At 32.3% G+C, this 20,450-nt stretch overlaps 1 long non-coding RNA gene across 1 annotated transcript in view; it reads left to right on the forward strand.

Moving 5' to 3' along the window:
* LOC116462669 (uncharacterized) overlaps nt 1–13,491 on the forward strand; it is a 34,281-nt gene extending 20,790 nt beyond the window's left edge. The window contains exon 2 of the long non-coding RNA XR_004246426.1: nt 13,200–13,491. This is a non-coding gene — a long non-coding RNA (uncharacterized LOC116462669). The remainder of the gene's footprint in view (nt 1–13,199) is intronic.
* The last annotated feature ends 6,959 nt before the right edge of the window (nt 13,492–20,450 follow it).

Genomic DNA, 20,450 nt, shown 5'->3' on the forward strand with positions numbered 1-20,450 from the left:
AAGATTTTAAAAAATGGTATGTCTATGTAGGGCATTTACCATGAATGAAGCTTACAGGACTGTGAGTTTCTCTGGGTGAGTAAGTAAGTGGTGAGTGAATGTGAAGGCCTAGGGCATTACTGTATAGTATTGTAGACTTCATAAATGCTATATACTTAGGCTACACTAAATTTATAAAAATAGTTTTCTTTCTTCAATATTAAATTAATCTTAGCTTACTGTAACTTTTTATATTATAAAATTTTTAGTTTTTTAACTTTTTAATAATAATACTTAGCTTAAAAAACAAACACAGTGGTCAGCTGTACAAATATAATATTTTTCTTTATATCCTAATTATAAAAGTTTTTAACTGCTTCAAAATTTTTTTTTTGTTTTACTTTTTAAACGTAAAACAAATGAAGACTTAAACACACGAATTAGCCTAGGCCTACACAGAGTTAATCATGAAGATATAACTAGACAATAGGAATGTTTGGCTTCGTTATAATCTTAAGGGATCATCACTGTATATGGGGTCTGTCCTTGACCAAAATGTTGTTATGTGACACATGACTGTATTGGACAATCATGCCTTCTACCACAACTGTAATTAAACATGTTTCTAAGTTTTAGCCACTGCACATTTGTAAGAAAAATAAAGTATCTGCTAAAAATACATTTATAAATATAATCTGTTTCATTTAGGAATATTATATATTTTATAATATTCAAGACAATCAACTTAAAATTTAAAAGAAAAATTGAGTCCTCAGTAAATTGACTAGCTATATCACTAAAATCCTAAATGAAATAACTCTTCATCACGCTATTAGTTATCTGTAAAAAGTGAAAATGAAGAAAATCACATTCATTTTAGCTATCAAAAATATAAACTAGGGAATAACCTTAATAAAAAATGGCAGATGTGTATAAATAAAATTTAAAACATATTGAATACTGTATATGAAGAAATGCATGTTTTCTCCTCTGAGAAATTAAAAGGCTAATTCTTTAACAAGAAATGTAAACATGAAACACAATATAAAGAAATGCCCAGACATATATACAGATACTTTGACAAACTTACCCTCAGATTCAAATGAAATGTGGAAAAGACAAAAATAATCAAAAATTTGACAAAAATTACTGAAAAGGGACATTTACTTTCAGATATTAAGATGTATTAATACAAAAATCAAAAAATGTGCTACTATATACTAAAGACTTAACACAGTCATATCAATCACACAAAATAGGAAGCTTAGAAACATGCCTACAAATATTTAAATGGTTTATAAATGCAATTGTTATCACATTAAATCAACTAAAAATTGGGGGTGGGGGGGAGCGGAGAAAGATTAAAAATTAAATCAATCAAACAAAAATACCCTAAAACTATGCTGGTGACTATTTATGTAATTTCACAATATGATCATTTTTTCCCCAAAAGAAGAGGTAGTATACAAGCAAATAAGAAATGATTGGTAGGTGAATATTTTACACATAAAGAACTCACAGAAACAAATAAAATATGAACATCCCAGGGAACACTGAGCAAATGAGATAAACATCTAAGTGATAAAATTTGAAACACTTAGGGCCAGTTAAACTATAAAAACTTTTAAACATTAATAAATTATTAATTAAATGTGAGAGATTATTTTTATCTACCAAAATGATTGTGGAGCTTAATAGTTGAACATGTAAGAGTTAAATTGCATATTATAATTGAGCTTAAATGTTAGCTTCACTTTACTAGTTTGATGATTTTGAGTAAATTATTTTAATTCTCCATGCTTTTGTTTTCTCATCTGGAATGTTAAGAATGCTATTATACTTATACTTCACAGGTTTGTTGTGATGATTACATGCTTTTGTGTCTGTAAAACACTTGTTTCAATGCATGGCACTTAGAAAACACTCAAAATTACTAGATTTAACCTACGTACCCAAACATAGAGGAAATATATAAATGAGTTCACTTTTGCAATAGAATAGTATGCAAACTTTAAAAAATCATGTTGCCATGGATAAAATAGTCATTATCTCTTGACAAGTAGAAAATGTTCAAATAGTAAATATAGACTATTGTTTTGAGCTATGACAGTAACTATTGTGGGACTAGCTCTCCTATTGAAAAGTATAACGTTGATTAACTACATGAGGTATCTGCTTCAATATATTGGACAAAAAAGAACAAGACTATGATCCTCAAGACTCCTCCAGGGAACAATTTCTTGGCCATGTCACAACAAAGTAGGGTCTAAACACACCTCAGGAGTTTGAAGTAGCTTAAGAGGCTGGCCAAGGCTCTAGATGGTAGAGATCTGTGCAGAGAAAAGCATCAGAAAATTTCTGTGAGTCGTTGGCCAAAAGCAGAGCAAAACTACATAAGACTTAACAGAAAGTGGCTCCTATGGGCTTGGGAACAGAATGGCACAGAGGTATTACAGATTAAATAATGCTGGGAAACTTTGCAGTTCAGGCGCATGCAGTGTGCAGACATGGTTAGGTTAACACACTGTGAAAAATCTGGGCATTCAGCTTCGGAACCAGAAAGGCTATGAATTAAAGAGTAAAGGCAATATGTTCAAGTAAGGCCTAGTCTACCTCTTCTCTAACTAAGTCTAAAATCAGATCATGGAAAAATCTTTGGGGAAACAGATTCTGGACATCTAGTTCCTCAAGTGAGAGGGACTTGAGAAAACTTAGATGTCTATAGAATTGCCCTAAAAAAATAATTAGGCTGCAGTCAGTTCAAGATGATCAGTCAGTTGTAGATATGGCGGCAATTGCAAAAAAATTCCTTCAGATGAACAAAATAGAACTAGAATTTCTAAACACATCATTAACAAAGTATAATGCGAAGTAAGTAACACATGGAAAGAAACAGGAAAATGTGACCTAGAATCAAAAAAAAAAATATTCATAGCAATATTCAGTAGCAGTCAACATTGAGATAGCCCAGACGTTGGATTTCGCAACAGAAGTCTTTACAGAGGTTATTATAAATATGTTTAAAGAAATAAGGGATAAAATGTTCAGAAAATTAAAGGAATATATGGTCTTAGTGAGGAACAGGGAATATCAGCAAGATATTGTGTAAAATGACTCAAAAGGAAATTTCAGAACTGAAAATTATAAGACAGAAATGAAAAAACAAATCCCTGAAAGTGCTTAACAGGAGATTGAAGAAAGCAGATGGAAGAGTCACTAAACTTTACAAAAATCAGTAGAAATACTCCAATCTGAAAAACAGATAAAAGAGATTGAAGAAAAATGAACAGACAGTTAAGGTACAAAAAGAGTCAAAACATGTTTTTAAAAGTCTCAATAGTGAAAAGAATAAAAACAAACTGAGCTAAACATTTTGAATAAATAATCGCCCAAATTCTTCCCAAATTTGACGAAAATATTTACTGATTGACTCAAGATTTCAGCAAAACCCTAAAACGTAAAGTACAAAGGAAACCATACTTGAGCAATTCTTAGTCTAACTGCTAAAAACCATGCTAAAATTGTCACCTAAAATCTTGTAAGTAGAGAAAATATCTTTCAAAATGAGAAAGAAAAAAACATTTTTTGACTAACAAATGTTGAGAAAAAAATTGTTGTCATTAGACCGGCACTAAATTTGTTACATTTGGACAATGGGCAATGTCAAGTCGGCATTGAGAACTGTGAAGCGTGAAGCAGGCAGGTAGACGGGCCAGAAGTGAAGTGTGAAGGAAGATAAGATTTACTCTATATAAATTCTAGGAAGTTAGGGATGCATATGATTAGCTCTGGAGAAACAACTGAAAATTATTTTAAAAAAGAGGGGAAGGAAGAGCAGTCACAAAAAGGAAAATTAAAATTAAACCCAATGTAAGTAGAAGGAAAGAAATAGTTACAAGGCAGGAAGCAATGAAATAGAAAACAGATAATAAATAAAATTAACAAAGCAAAAGCTGATAAAGACCCTAGAAAGACCAATGAAGGGAAAAACAAGAGAAAATATAAATTACCTGTATCAAAAATAAATGAGAAAATATCATTAGAGATCTGACAGGCACAAAAAGAGTAATGAGAAAATGTTATGGACAATTTTTGCAAACAAAGATAAAAAGGCCAAAATCCCTGAGAAGTATAATTTTCCAAAGCTGATTAGAGAAAAACTAGGTAATTTAACCAAACCTTTGATATTTATTAAAACAATACAATTAATAATACAAAATCTTCCCATAAAAACTCTAGACTAAGCTAACTTCACCAGAGAATTCTATTTAAGAAGAAAATCAAAATCAAAAGTAATTTTATGATTCTGCCATATCCTTGATACCAAAATCTGGCAAAGCCAAAACAGGAAAAAAAAAATAGAGACAAATATTGCTAATAATCCTAGAAACAAAGTCCTTAAGAAAACATTAGCAAATGGAATCCAGCATAGATAGAAAAGTATCATGGATCATAAGCAAGTAAGACTTATTATTCAAAAGTTTGTTTAGCATTTAAGATCAATCAATATACTCCATCACATTTATTGAAGAATGTGTTCATTTCAAAAGACGCATGAAAATGATTTGACAAATTTGAACACTTATTTATAACTCAGCAAATCAAAAAAAGAAGGGTTTTTTTTTTCAAACTGATAAAAAGAATCTATGAAAACTACATAATTAACATTGAAATTATAAATCTTGCCCCAGTAGTTGGGAACAAGGCAAGGATGTTTGTTCACGTTTCCATTACATGTTGTTCTGAAGGTTTAAACGATTTCAATAAAGAAAAATAAAAAAGTAAGTATAGAACTGCCATATATTCCTGCAATCTCCTTCCTGAGTACATATCCAGAGGAAAGGAGATCGGTATATCGAAGCAGTGTCTACACTATTCGCGATAGCCAAGCTATGGAATCAACCCAAGTGTCTATCCACAGATGAATGGATAAATAAAACATGTTATATTTACACAATGGAATACTATTATGCCATACAAGAATAAAATTTTATCCTTTTTGGCAACATGGATGAGCTTGGTAGGCAGTATGCTAAGTGAAATAAACCAGGCACAGAAAGGTAAATACCACATGTTCTCATTCATATGTGGAAGCTAAAAAGTTGATCTCATGGAAGTAGAGAGTAGACTAGTGGTTACTAGAGGCAGGGAAAGCGATGGAGGAGGGAAAGATGAAGTGTGGTTAACAGGTAATAAAGTACAGTAAGATAGGAGGAATAAGTTCTAATCTTCTGTAGCACTAAAGAGTGACTATAATTAACAATTTATTGTATATTTTCAAATAGAAGAGCAGATTTTAAATGTTCCCAACACAAATAAATGATAGAAGTTTGAGGTGATGTATATGCTAATCAGCCTGATTTGATCATTGCATATTATATGTATGTTTCTAACTCTCACACTGTACCCTATAAATGTGTATAATATTGTGTGTCATTGAAAAATAATGATAAAAGCAAACAATTAAAGTTTGAAAAACTAGCGTTCTAATTTGTCCCTATTTGTAGATAACATGATTGTCTATGTTGAAAATCTTAAGGAATCTGTTTAAAAAACTACTAAATTTAATAAGGGTATTTGGCAATGTCAAATGATATAAGCTCAATATACAGAAATCAATTGCATTTCTATATCTTGAAAACTTTGAAGATAAATTTTAAAATTTACAGTAGTTTTAAGAATATTAAGTAGGAATTAATATAAAAATTTATGTGCAAACATCTACACTAAAAAATAGAAAATATTGGTAGGAGAAATAAAGATCTAAATAAATGGAGGAATACATTGTGTTCATGGATTAGAAAAACCTCATATTATTAAAATACAAATTTTCTGGAAATTGATATGCAAAATAAAATAAATCTCAACCAAGTCCCCACGTTGCTTTAAAAAATTTTCTAAATTGTGGGGTGAGGGGAAGGGGAGGGATAGCATTAGGAGAAATGCATAATGTAAATGACAGCAGCACACCAACATGGCACATGTATACATATATAACAAACCTTCACGTTGTGCACATGTACTCTGGAACTTAAAGTATAATAAAAAAATAAAATTTTCTAAATTGACATGTGGATTCTAAAACATATATAGACATTCAAAAGACAGCAAATAACCAACTATTTAAAAAAAATACAAACAGATAGGTGGGACAGAGTAGAGAATTCAAGGGATATGACATGTTGTCGATTAATTTTTGTTGAAGGGACATGTCAAAATCAATGAGGAAAGTCTTCTTCACAAATTGTACTGGAACAACTAGATATTAGTATGGAATACAATGATGAACCTTAGCCCCTCCCTCACATCATATGCAAAAGTAAATAGTTTTGAAATAAATCATATAACTAAATATAAAGCAGAAAGTACGAAGTTTCTAGAGGAAAACATAGGAGAAAATCTGCACAACCACGAGGTAGAAGAACATTTCTTAGAAACAAAAAGAACTAATAATCAAAAAAAATGGAAATTTTTGTATATCATCAAAATTAAAACCTTTGCTCTGCAATAGACACCACTAAGAAGATGAAACGATAAGCCACAAATTGAAAAAAAGTATATATTCTGAAAGAATAACTTCCTTCTAGAATATATGTATAGTACTTAAAATTAATCAGATGATGCAATAAAAATTGGCAGAAGACTTTAAAAAGTGCTTTACAAAAGAATCAATGTCCAATAAACACAAAAAATACTCTGCTGGTTCCCAGCAAAATGCATATTAACAACATACATGTGCTAGAATAGCTAAAACTTAGAAGATAAAATATACCAAGTCTTGGCTCAATGCAAATGTTTTTCAACAAGTGAATGGATAAACAACTGTGTTCTATTCATATAATAGAATACTAATTAACAATAAAAAGAACAAGCTATTGATAAACACATCAATATGAATAAGTCTCAAAATATTATGATAAGCTAAAATAGCCAGACATAGAAGAGTTTATATTGTATGATTTCATTTATATAAACTCTAGAAAAAGCAAACATACTTTCTAGTGACGGAAATCAGTGGTTGTCTTGTGTAGAACCTGGGAGTGGGTGTTAACTTAAAAATGACAGAAGGGGGCTTCCTGAAATTATATAAATATTCTAGATATTGATTAGAATGATGGTTATATAAGGGTATAGAATTTTCAATATTCATCAATCTACTAACTTAAATGGGTGCATTTTAAACATTTCATATATATGTCATAATCCCCGTTTTTGTAAGTGTAAAATTAAGCTGAGAATTCATTCACTAAAAATGAACATTTATTATAATTCACAGTACTCTTATAGATAATTTTGATTCTACTAGATTTCAGGGGATTTTTTTCCCAGTTTCCTCTACTGAATCTGTATATCCATTAGATAAAAATAACTGTTATCAATAAATTCAAAACAGAATATATTCATTTATTTAAAGAGGACATGTTACAAAAAATTTAGGTAATTAGGCAAATCTCAATTGCTTGGTAGATTTTGCTTAGTATGAAAGAAAATTTGCTTGAAAAATCATTTGAAATTTCTAAAGACGCTAATTCGAGGCTTTTGAAGAAGTTATTCATGATGTTTGAAAAGGATGTTTGCCATAAAAATGGAATACAAAAATAACTTTACAGAAATAAACAGTTATTGATCGTTGATGGACCTCTGGATTTTGAAAATGGAGAGCAATTTCAAATAATTTGAGATTTGCAAGTATGATTACCGAAGAGTACTTATACCATAACAACAACCTGAAAAGTGGTCTGACTTATGGCAAAGTGGTGGATTATGGGATTGACTACCAGACAGAGTTATATTAATATATCATAGATACTTAATACATACTTATTTAAATAATATGTGCTGAAGTAGAGTAGAAAAATAGTTCACATATCATAGAGTCTAAAACTGAGACTAAGAGACATACACTTGCTCATGGTCATTGAACAGTGAGTATTTGTTAATAATGACAATATGCTTTTTCAAAATAATCTTCTATAATGTAAGATTTATGAGGGTGGAGACTGTGATCTTTACCTAGCATGTGGAAGAGTATCTGGGGTTTAGGCATGCTATAAATATATATTAAATGAATGAATACATAATGCTAGTGAACTCCCGTCAAATATTTCACCAAATCATCACACATATTAAACATTATAATTATATTAAAACAATAATAAGAAATAATAATAATACACTGGAAAATATCAGTTGTTGAGGTTTTTAAGGCAAAATGATTGCCTTAAAAATGATTGCCCTTCAGAAGTAAGAGAACATCGGGAATTTCACTTTTCACTATTCCTGCACTTTCCACTTCTTTTCACTTCGTCCTAATCCCCAGAGATCCAAGGAACAATAGATCTGGTGGGGATTTAAGCCTACCTAGCAGTCACTTTCCCTGTTGGAAGCAGAGTTGGCTTTTCTTTTTCATTTCTGTAGAGAATTTATTTTTATTTCATATTTAAAGAGAAATTATGTCTTTACATGGCACACCAACCTTCTAGTGTACATGGAAGCAAATCCCTAAAATAATAAATGATTTTTCATGAAAGGTGGGATGGATTTTCATCTTCAGTTATTCTCATACATCTGTCAATGTCAGTTCTCTGGGAGGTGTCAACATATACACGGCATCAACATAGTGTCACAAAGTGTCTTTGTCACAGCTTGTATCCCAATGGAGCTATTAATTTCATTTGAAATCATGTTCCCTTTGTCATATAAGCAGATTATAAATAAATTTATTGGAAAAATTATTTTTATTATTTTAATATCTTGCCTATGTTCATTTAAGGGCCATGATCCAACATGTTCTCTTTTGATACACCAGCTAGACAAATGATTTATAATTCGTTTGGATGCAAAAATCTAAGAAATATTTAAAAATCATGAACACCCACTTCGGATTGATACTGCATAAGGTTACTCTAATTTTCATGTGAAGTCCAAGTGTTGTAACAATTATGGCTCATTATGTTGTCAAAGAGAGACCTGTATTCAGTAACTATTTCCAACTCAAGACAGACTGTGTTATTGCCAACAGGCTTTTCAATAACCTGTGACAATCCAGCTTGCAGAGGTTAGAATTTAGCCACGACACTGTCATCATTTTGTCTCAGTTCCTAAATTATCCAGCTTTTTTTTTTTTCAGAGGTCTCAGATAAATCCCTTATTCTTGTTTATTCTTTAAGGGTTCTCCTCTTAGTTCTCAGCATAATAAACATGTTTTTCTAATGATTATATTCTTCAAATTGCCTATGGATTTCATCTAGCAAAGAATATGAAGGGAGGAAACAGAAGAAGAGGAAAGAATCCAAATGGAATACACTGTTTTTAACTTAGCTTCTATGAAGGAGCAATAAGGTCTTTCATTTAAGGCATCTCATTCATTTCCTTGGCTGTGCACCTTGTCCATTTACAGCCACCTCCTATGACCTTGTTTACTCTGGAGCCTGCTCTTTTATATGGTGAAGCAGGCACTAGTGAATAACTGTGTGACAGTCACCAATTCATATGCTTCTGGTGAAAGCATAATAAGCATACTGTTTTAGAAATACAAATAAAATGGCTGAGTGATAAATAGTGTTTCTGATCTGACACACAAGACCTGAAATATAAGACTTCAATTTAAGCTTACAGGTAAAATTGCTTAGTTTAAAACTATTCCTCTTCTCCGATGTGAAAATGCAATTCCATCAAAGTTTAAGGGTGATGATCCATTTTTGTGTGTAGAGAAGTTTTAAAAAAGCAACTAAAATTGTGTCAATTATTTGGATTACAATACAGTTTACTTGTTTCCAATCCCAAAAAGGGCACTCAAAGAGGAAAAAAAGAACAAGGATGAGTGTTTCCCTTCATTTATGCCTGCTCTCTGACACAAATATTTTATGTTTTGGGATCTAAAGAGGCGTCTTGAGTTGGGTTAATTGAGATGTGAGAAAATGTATAAAAATATAACTACAGTCCTTCAAATGAAATAAGCTATGAAATCACCATCCTTATCATTAAAACTTTAATCACATTGAATTTGTAACAATAATTATGAGAGTAATGGTGTTAATGGAGTGGGGGTAGGAGATAAGAGAAGTAGTAGCTGGAGTGTGAACATTATTTTATAACTTGATCATATCATTTTTGTATTTGCTATTAACTTTTCAGTATAAATGTAGGGGGAATAAACTTTTCCTTAAAATTAGTCTTGTCTAAATAGTCATAGTAACTACTATATGAATACATGCATGTACATGTGCATACAACGAGTTAGTGAAATATTTACCTATATACATATACCTAAATACACATATATGTATACATACATACAACACATCCCCATGTATGTTTAATCCATTTCGATTTAGGTTTAAAAATAGTGTTTTTGTTTGAAAAGGGCTCCCATCAATCTGGGGATAAAAGAAGAATGAGTTTGATTTATTGAATAGTGCATGCATAAACGAAAGAAATAGAGAAGGTCCAGCCAAAATCTTCTAATGGCAAAGACTGATGATAGGATCTGGCAGAATTTGCTTTTTCTTTGCTTCAGGAATCCACATTGTTGTTTACTGATCAAAATGAGGAGGAATGTTGGGGTAATTAAAGTTAATTTACTGGCTCATAAACTTTAACACATTTGATGATGTGTAAGGCCCTGACTAGCACAAAAACCAAGTCAGAAATTATTTTAGGCAAAAAGCACTTCACACATTTGTAAGCAGCTTTGATCAATAAAACAACAACCTCATATATATGTATACATAAAAAACCCATTAAAAACTGACATATTTTAGTTTCCTGTATACTTATTTCTATTATGTTTGGTTGTAATCTTCTGAATACAGTTATACTGTGTTCTTACTTCAAAAATGCCATGAAAACTTAATAGTTTGTATATAAAATGAGCCTGAAAAATACCAAGCCCTCTATGAAAGATCTAAACTTTCAGTATTAACGATTCAACTTTTGGCATTAGGTTTTGATCTTTATTAAATCTTACTGTGCTTAGGAGAGATGACATTTATCAGTCATTCATACTTACCATGAATTAGTTTATCATGCTCTGTCCCAAGAATCTACAAAAAAGGAGATAGGAGAGCAAAAGCACACCATAATGCATAATGTCAGGGGTATTAAAAACTGCCGTAGGGCAGGGGAAAGGAAATTGGAAATTAACTTTTTTTTTTCACAATTTTTGCTGTTATTTAGTCCACGCTGCAATGCAAGGAAGGACCCTGATTTACTCTTTAAACTAGAAAAACCAGCTTTATTTTCTGAGGCAGTTAGAAGATATTGACAATGTCTGGTTGACACTTTGGTGCTTTTCTTTGACATTTGTCTCTGTTAAGCTTGAGAAAGTTATCATTATTGTCAATGCTCTCCCCCACCCTCAACACCTATCCCTCTTTCTATAAATCCTGATAAAATAAAGAGATTTTTCCTTGGTATTTTCTTGATTCTGGATTCTTTCAGAATAGTATGTATGAGTGAAAGTCCTATTCTTGTATGAGTGTTTGTTTATGGTGCTATTTATTTAATTAATTATTCATATGCCAGATAATGGAGGATCAACTGGTAGAGCTGAGGTCAAATCGAAATATGCCATAAATGTGTGATTTTAGATCAGGAGACAGCTCCACAGATATGGGTTGACTGTCACTGACTATGGAACTGTCATCCCCATCATGGTTAGGCCTATTAAATGGCATGACTCTTTAGCAGGGCATGTCAAGTCAGTGAAGAATGATAAAGACTAAGCTACATGCATGCTAATCTGGAAAGTATTATGAAACTGCTTTGCAGCTAAGGATTCTAGTTTGAGATATGACAATGTCTAATTTGTTATTATGACAAAAGAAAAAGGAGAATTGTTTACAAAACTGCAGGCCTTATATAGAAATGTCTGCCTTTTTACTCTTTGGTTTATTATTAAATATGAATAAAAAACAGTAGGATTTAAGAATAGACATGAAAATTTTATCCAGAGTGGGAATAAAAATGAATACTAGGAATATATCTGAAAGAGATATCCAGCCTAGTTCAAGATGTCAAGAAAAATGAGATTCCAAAATCAGGGTTGTATAAAACTGAGAAAGAAACAATAGAAGTCAACAATTGCAAAGCAAACGTGCAGGAAAAAATATAACAAGTTAGCAATTCTCCTTGCCTGTTAGGAGTAGAGATCATTAATTCTCTCCAGAGGGAAATTGAACATTTTTAAAGCCATCATTAATATTTATGTGTTTTAATTTGTGAAGTTTTTTTTTTTAATAGAAACAGTTGTGTTCTTAGGAACTTTGCAGTCTGATTATAACACAGACGACTGATTCATAACACTGTCTTACTTATACAGGTAAGTGTTCCAAATAGATTCAGAGGCAAAAATCTAATAATATTCAGAGAAGGAATGCAAATTCCACCCAGATTCTGTAATGTCAGACCAGTTGGAAAACACCTGTGTTTCGCCCATATTGGGGCAGTGTTGCTTACTGAGATCATATAAATGTGAAGAATTTGGCGAGTCAACCAAATCTTTTTTCTTAAAGTTACACATTTTATTGTTAATTCTCAGGAATTAATATAGTTAACTGTATTGTGGACAATGACTTTTGCTAGGTCACATTTTCCCTAGAAAATTTATCATTTACCCTTAATAATTTTGACTTATCTCACTTTGTAAGGAAATAGTCTGTTAAAAACTTGTATGTTATTTTTTAAATTAGCATCTTTTGATTCTTAGATTTTGAGCCAAGTCTTGGACAACTAATCAAGTGACTTTGATCAAAATCTTTGGAAAATGTAATGTTTTAAGGACAAGTTTAATTGAATCACAGTTTGAAGTGGTAGCAAAGTGAGTTTGCCCTTTGTCATAACGTACCTAGGAATCCTGATCTATATTCCTGATTGCTATTGATTTTTCTAGATTTCATTATAAAATCAATAACTGTTGCACAGGGTAAAATAGTTTACTAGGGTTGCAACATACTGTGGACTTCTGAAAACATACTGAGCTCGGTGAAGCCACCCAGGCAGCCAATTAGGAGAAAACATCTATTAGGTAAAAACAGGGCAGTCCCATTGACTGCTATTGATTTTCTTAGCCCTGTGAAAAGACAATCAATTAGATAAAGAAGGCTAATGTTACAGCTGCAATTTAATAACCCCTAAAAAAAGAAGGAGGGCTATTGATTCCTGACATGGAATGTTGGGGCTTATTGAAATATACTGAACTTCACCTGTCTTTTAATCAGGCCTGTGGAGAAGAGAGGAAGCCTGCCATTGTAGCCTTGTGGTATAGAATCCCAGTTGTTAAAGAGCTTTGGTGATGCCAGACCTAAGAGATGCAAATGAAACAGAACTTTAGAAGAAACACAGGCCCAGATTGAATACGAAATCATGGAAGCTATTGACAGAAACTCTCTTGGTGAAGGTTGTTTCTTTCTCCATACAGAGCTCACCAGAGTACCACCTGTCATTTTCAAAAGCAAAGTCAGTTTTGCCAACCAGCCGTGAATGACAAACAAAGCTTTATATGAAACACAAGGACATATTATGTGCTATTGTGAGTTCTGCTAAGTGCTAATTTATCTGGCTTGTTCTCTTCAGCAAACACAGGCACAGACACATGAAATAATCTACCTAATTATGTAGCTATTTAGGTGAAAAACAAAGCAAGGTGTTTTTGTGTGTTGCAGAAGGTACATGATACAAGAAAGGTTTTCACAAGCCCTAACATAGCTAATGAAAATAAATGAAATGCTGTAAGCTGCAACAATTTTAGAACAAATAAACTTTTGCTAGTTTTGGATTTAGGGAGTCCCAGCTGCTTTTCATAAATAGATGAGTACTTTCATTCTTTTTTTTATAGTCCCTAATTGGAAATGGCTAATAGGCCTTGTCCCTTTCAAATATAAAATCTGGACTAAAATACCTCATATAGATATGTTCTTTATGCTTTTCTTTTCTATTGCATGTATTTGATCCTTTCTCCCTCATTATATATATGCCTTTTTACCAGCAGACAGCTGCTATTCACAATAATTGCTAGGGCAGTCAATTATACTTTAAATAGACCTACTTGAGGACAAATGGTGGTCTAAATTGTACTAAAGACACACCATACACAAAGACTATGCCATTTCTACTATCTGAAATATTCTAAATATTCCTGACCGGCAGTATAGTTTATACACCTTACTGCAGCATGTCAAAGCTTTTCTCCAAAATATTTCCAGAATACAAGTGAACTATTCTGTGAGCCATTATATAATTACTTAAATTTCTATTTATACCCAGAAGACTATATTGTGCTAATTCCCCCACATGTATTTAGGTAGCATAAATCAGCATTGTACAAAATCTATTTTTGTTGAGTGCTTTCCTTTTTATTTAAAACCATGCATATTCAATATGCATATGTTTCTACTTATTAACATGGATGTCTAAAATGTGTTCTTTAAAGAGTACACTTTAAGAATTACACATTTGTAAAAATAATTTGTGATTTGGACAAATAATTAGATTTTAGAACTTAAGATCCAAGTCAAAAGTGGGTAAATGTGCCCCTTATTACAATATACAGTGCCTTGTTTACATACGCAATATGCATTTTACAAACAATATTAGATACAGTGATATAAGTGAGTGTAGCACATTTCTGTTTATAACAGTATTACATTGTCAGAATAGTCAACACGTTATTGATTGGCAAGGGAAGTACAGTCCATACAAATCTGAAATGCCATCTTTATAAGCAAATCACAATAATATTGTTAAAATCAAAATTTGGGGATGTAAAAATGTTTATTTAATTTAAATATTAGAAATTACAATTCATTCAGGCTCTTGGAACATTATACCAACATGTCAAGTATTCTCTTTATTTTTCAATGTGTTACACATAGGTCATTTTTTCTCAAACTTGTGCTTTGCCATTAAATATATAAAAACATATCTGTATCTGGGGTAAAATACCATGTCTCTTAGGCAGCTTGGATATAGGTGTTTGGAAATGTATTTTGACCTTAAAGATTTAAGAGAGCCCTCCCACTGTTAGATTAGCATAAGTGAAAGTACATATAGCAGAAATAAAATCTAGCTTTAAAGATAAGAATCTGTCCAAAGAAGAGTAATGGAAGTGCATATTTAAACATCAAGGAATGAGCTTTTCGACACTTACGCCTCTATTAGAGATATTGAAGTAGCATTTAGCTGTACAACATGCAGTAGAAGAGTCCTTCACTAAGACATCTTCCCTCAATTTTCCAAGATGGCAAAAATAAAAACTTCACTTTAAAAAGCATATAACGAGTGTAGAAACAAGGTCAAGTTCCATTTTCAAAACCTTACAAATAATTTGTGAATAAACGAGGACAAGTGAATCAACTAAAAAGATTTTTACCGAGAGTTTTGTGGAACTCTTCTTAATAATATCATCTCTAAAGCCAGATCGCTTGGTTCAAACACTACCTTCCCCACTTTGTAAGTGTGCAATTCCTGGTAAATATTGTCTTGGGGATGCTGTAATTCCTTTTGGGGATGGAATCTCTCCTTAGTTGTCAGTAGGCCTTGTGTGAGAATACAGATGTTTTCAGGAAATCATTGTGTATCTTGATTTTTCTTTTTCTTTATCACATTAGTTAAAGAGCATGAGAGAAGATGCTGGCAAGGGAAATTGTCAACAAGTGGCCGATAATTATTCTTTAAGAGTTTTGTTGTGGAAATATAAATTCTATTAAAATATCTTTACTTTGGTATTCATAGAAGTTACATCGTGTCCAAAATTTAAAATCAAGCCCAAAGCATTACCTTTTCCTTCACACAACAAATGACACATTGTATAACAAAGAACCACAAAATTAGGTTTATGGATCTAAGTCTAAAACCATTTTACAGTTACTAAAACGAAAACACACTTTTTAAAAAAATTCTTATTTTCCTCATTCTCAGAATGTTAAACATCCTCTTCTTTTGTTGTTAATTTGATAAGTACTGTGCTTCGAGACCAAAAGGCTGACAGGTTACATAGTAAGTCCTATGAAATTTCTCAGCTAAGCTCCAAAGCATGTCACTTGAGACATGGAACTTTATCAGTCACTTCACTGGTAAAGTTTTAAGCAACTAAAATGTTAGTAAGAGTATTTTTAAAAAATTCGATCCTAAAAATTAGCATTACTTGTCCTCAAAAATTTTATTTTTTAATGCTTTGAATTGTGGAGTAATATCAGAATTATATAACTTAAGAAAAATGAAAATATCAGCATCTATTTGCCTGAGTCTATGTAACTGGAAGAATAAAATATCATTGCAAAAACTATTTCTATTAAAAAATAAATTAAAATGTTGAGGGTAGAGAACAAAGAGAATGTAAAAATCACAAATATTGGGGGATCTTTTCAAATGTTTTTAGTGGGGTTTGGTTTTTATTTTGTTTATTTTTATTATTTTCTCATATATTAAAAAAAAGCAGTGACGAATGAGAATTATTTTGATCCAAACAGTAGAAACAGCAAAGATTTGGTGCATTGTTTTCTGAAATTACTTTTCTTTAATTTATTATTGGTTTTTGAGCACTCATTTTTATAGTTCTCTCAAAAGGCCTTTCAGAAAGAACAATAAGCTTTAAGATGTGTAAAAAGGTGGTGTATCACTTGAGCCCAGAAGTTTGAAACCAGCCTGGGAAGGATAGTGAAATCCCATCTCTACAAAAAATACAAAAATTAGCCAGAGCTAGTGGTGCATGCCTGTAGTCCCAGCTACTTGGGAGGCTGAGGTGGAAGAATGGCTTCAGCCCAGGAAGCAGAGGTTCCTGTGAGCCATGATCTCGCCACTGCAATCTAGCCTGGGTGAGAGAGCAGACCCTCTCTCAATAAGTACATACATATATATAAAATATACATACATATATATAAAATATACATACATATATATATACACACACACATATATATATATACACATATATATATATAAATTCTACCTACAAATAATATGGAATCTATTTGGGACTCATCTAATAAATGTAACACAAGATAAATCAATCTAAAATTATGCTATCAATTTATTTCTTAGACTTTTTTTCACTGACTTTCTTTTGGCTCATTTACCAATACGTTCAGTTTGTTTTATGTAAACTCATGACCTTTCACAATTCAATAACATTTAAAGTTGTTCAATGAATGCATTACTATTAGATTTGTTGATAATACAGTAAATTAATACAATAAATCAATAAATCAGTTAACAGTATTTTGGAAAGCTTGTCATTGGGGAAATATAAAATTGTGAGACAGTGCTATGGTTTGACTGGTTAAGTGGAAGGATTTTACTTAGTGGATACCAAACATTTATTCAAAAGAATTAATGTTATTTAAAATATTTTTCCTTTATGTGACCTCAGAATTCCTTGACTATGTAATAGTGTCACTATTCTGCCACATTTACTTTTCTCTCTAGTATTAGAGTTAATTGCATTCTTGTTTTAATAGGAATGATTAGACTTTAAGCTTCTTGAAAAGAAGAGTGCATTTCTGGTTTATCTTTGCACCTTTCTCTAGGTGCTTAATATATAATTGGCATTCAATTAATACTTGTTGAATAAAAAAAGAACTCTCGATGATTGAATGTATGGCCTACTCATAGTTCCTTGATGTTTATACATCATTCAGACTATTGTTCACATCCTTCCTGAAACTCTCTCTTTCTTACTTTACGGAAAGTACACCATCTCATTCACTTACCTTACCAGTTCCCTTTTCTTGTCTTAAATGTGGATTATCCCTAAAGTTTTCTCTTTATCCTTCTTCCTCTCTGTTCTTTCGCTTCCCTTGCCTTCCCTGAGTTATCACGTCAACAATCATGTGGTCTATCATGTGTATCTTGCCTTTATTTTGGGAGCTTTAGCGTGTATGTTTAATGCTCTTTTGGCCACATCTACTTAGCTCACAATAACTGCAATATTGTTAAAACAAAATTAATCATAATTTATTAATTTGAATAATGTACATAAAATTTGACTGTACACTTGTCTTTTTGTGAAATTGCCCTGTGACCACAAGTAAAGATGTCATAAAATGTAGATACAACTAGGCTTTTTTACATATATTTTTAATATCTAGAAAACAATGACCACAATGCTTTAAAACAGATATGGAACACGTTTACTCCGTTACTTCTAGGCATAGTATAGCCATAAAATAATGATATTCTGAAAGTCCATTAATTAAATTAAAATTACATTCAAAATGTATTATTAAACGAGAAAGAAAAAGATGAGAATGCCAGTTATGGTCTTATTTTTAATCAACTATGTAAATCCAGTCATGCACCTTACAAAGGCCAGTCAATGACAGACTGCCTTTATGGTGGTAGTCCTATAAGATTATAATGAAGCCAAATAATTCTTATTGCTTGGTGATATAGTAACTATGATAACATCATAACATAATGCATTGCTCAGATGTCTGTGGTGATGCTGGTGTAAACAAACCTATGGTGCTGCCAGCCATATAAAAGTATAGCACCCAAAATTATGTACGGTACATAATACTTGATAATAAATTACTATGTCACTGTTTTATGTATTTATTATACTATGCTTTTTATTGTTATTTTAGAGTGTACTCCTTCTATTTATTAAAAAAAAAAACAGTTAACTATAAAACAGCCCCAGGTAGGTTCTTCAAGAGATATTCCAGAAGAAGACATTGTTATCAGAGAAGACAACAGCTTCGTGGGTGTTATTGCCCTGAAGACCTTCCAGTGGGACAAGATGTGGATGTGGAAGACAGTCGTATGGATGACCCTGACTTTGTAAAGACCTAGGTTAGTGATTGTGTTTATGTCAGTTCTTAACAAAAGAGTTTAAAAACTATAAAAAATTTACAATAGATAAAAGCTTATGGGATAAGAATGTAAAGAAAGAAAATATTTTTGTACGGCTATAGAATGTGTTTGTGTTTTAAGCTGTGTTCAACCATTTAAGGTTAATTTACTACTGAAGAGAGAAAAATGGTTTTTTAGAAAGATAGTGCAGCATAAGTATTCGGTGTTTATAGTCTAAAGCAGTGTACAGTTACGTCCTTGGCCAGAGCAACTTGCACTTCTCCAAGGTTCGTTCATAGTAAATTCTCTACACAGGTGTGCCATTTTAAATCTTTTATACTGTGTCTCTACTGCACCTTTTCTCTCTTTAGACATGTTTAAATACACGAATACATACCATTATGTTATAATTGCCCATAGTATTCAATATAGTGACATGTCATGGCCGGGCACGGTGGCTCATGCCTGTAATCCCAGCACTTTGGGAGGCCGAGGCGGGTAGATCGCGAGGTCAGGAGATCGAGACCATCTTGGCTAACACGGTGAAACCCCGTCTCTACTAAAAATACAAAAACAAAATTAGCCGGGCGTGGTGGCGGGCGCCTGTAGTCCCAGCTACTCGGGAGGCTGAGGCAGGAGAATGGCGTGAACCCGGGAGGCAGAGCTTGCAGTGAGCCGAGATCGCGCCATTGCACTCCAGCCTGGGCGACAGAACGAGACTCCGTCTTAAATAAATAAATAAATAAATAAATAAATAAATAAATAAAATAAACAAACACCTAACTAGAGAGTGAGAGAGTTGAGAGTTACAGCGCTTGTGAAGAATACCACATTTCTGAGGCATTCCCTACCTCTAAGCCAGGACAGATCAGGGAGACTGACAAAAAAAAAATCATGCAAAGAAGCTATCATGACTACAAGAATGGGAAACTGGATTCCTGTTTCCCAGTTGGGTTCTTTCTGAACTGCTCAATCTACAGTCCTGTCAGGTGGTTTTATCCTAGTCAAATATGTTGACAAACCGTTGAGAAGCTTTTGCATAATCTTTGTAATTTGGGGTAACAAGTGAATATATATTATGTAATATATAAATTATATATAATATATGTAGTATATAATATACATTTTACATATTTATGTGTGTGTATATATATACACACACACACGCAAATCCTATTGGATAAACCGTTATGCATCACTTAACTATGGAGATATATTCTGAGAAATATGATGTTAGGTGATTTAGTCATTGTGTGACCATCATAGCCTGTACTTACCCAAACCTGGATGGTATAGCCCACTGTACACCTAGGATATATGTTATGGATATTGCCCTTAGACCACAAATCTGTACAGTAGGTTAGTTTACTAAATACCATAGGCAATTGTAACATAATGGTAAGAATTTGTGAACTTAAACATATCTAAACATAGAAAAGATACTGTAAACATACTGTATTATAATCTTATGGGACCACAGTCGTATATGCGGTCCACCACTGGCTGAAACGTTGTTATGAGGCACATGACTGTATATATGATTTTGGCAGACGCAATCGTGGAGGCTGACAAGTCAAATCTACAGAGTAAATTAGCAGGCTAGAGATTCCACTAGGAGTTGATGTTGTAGTCTTGAGTTTGAAGACAATCTGGAGGCAAATTCTTTTTATTTTGGGATA

The sequence above is a fragment of the Hylobates moloch genome, unplaced genomic scaffold, assembly GCF_009828535.3.
Source record: "Hylobates moloch isolate HMO894 unplaced genomic scaffold, HMol_V3 SCAFFOLD_23, whole genome shotgun sequence".
Classification (NCBI taxonomy): domain Eukaryota; kingdom Metazoa; phylum Chordata; class Mammalia; order Primates; family Hylobatidae; genus Hylobates; species Hylobates moloch.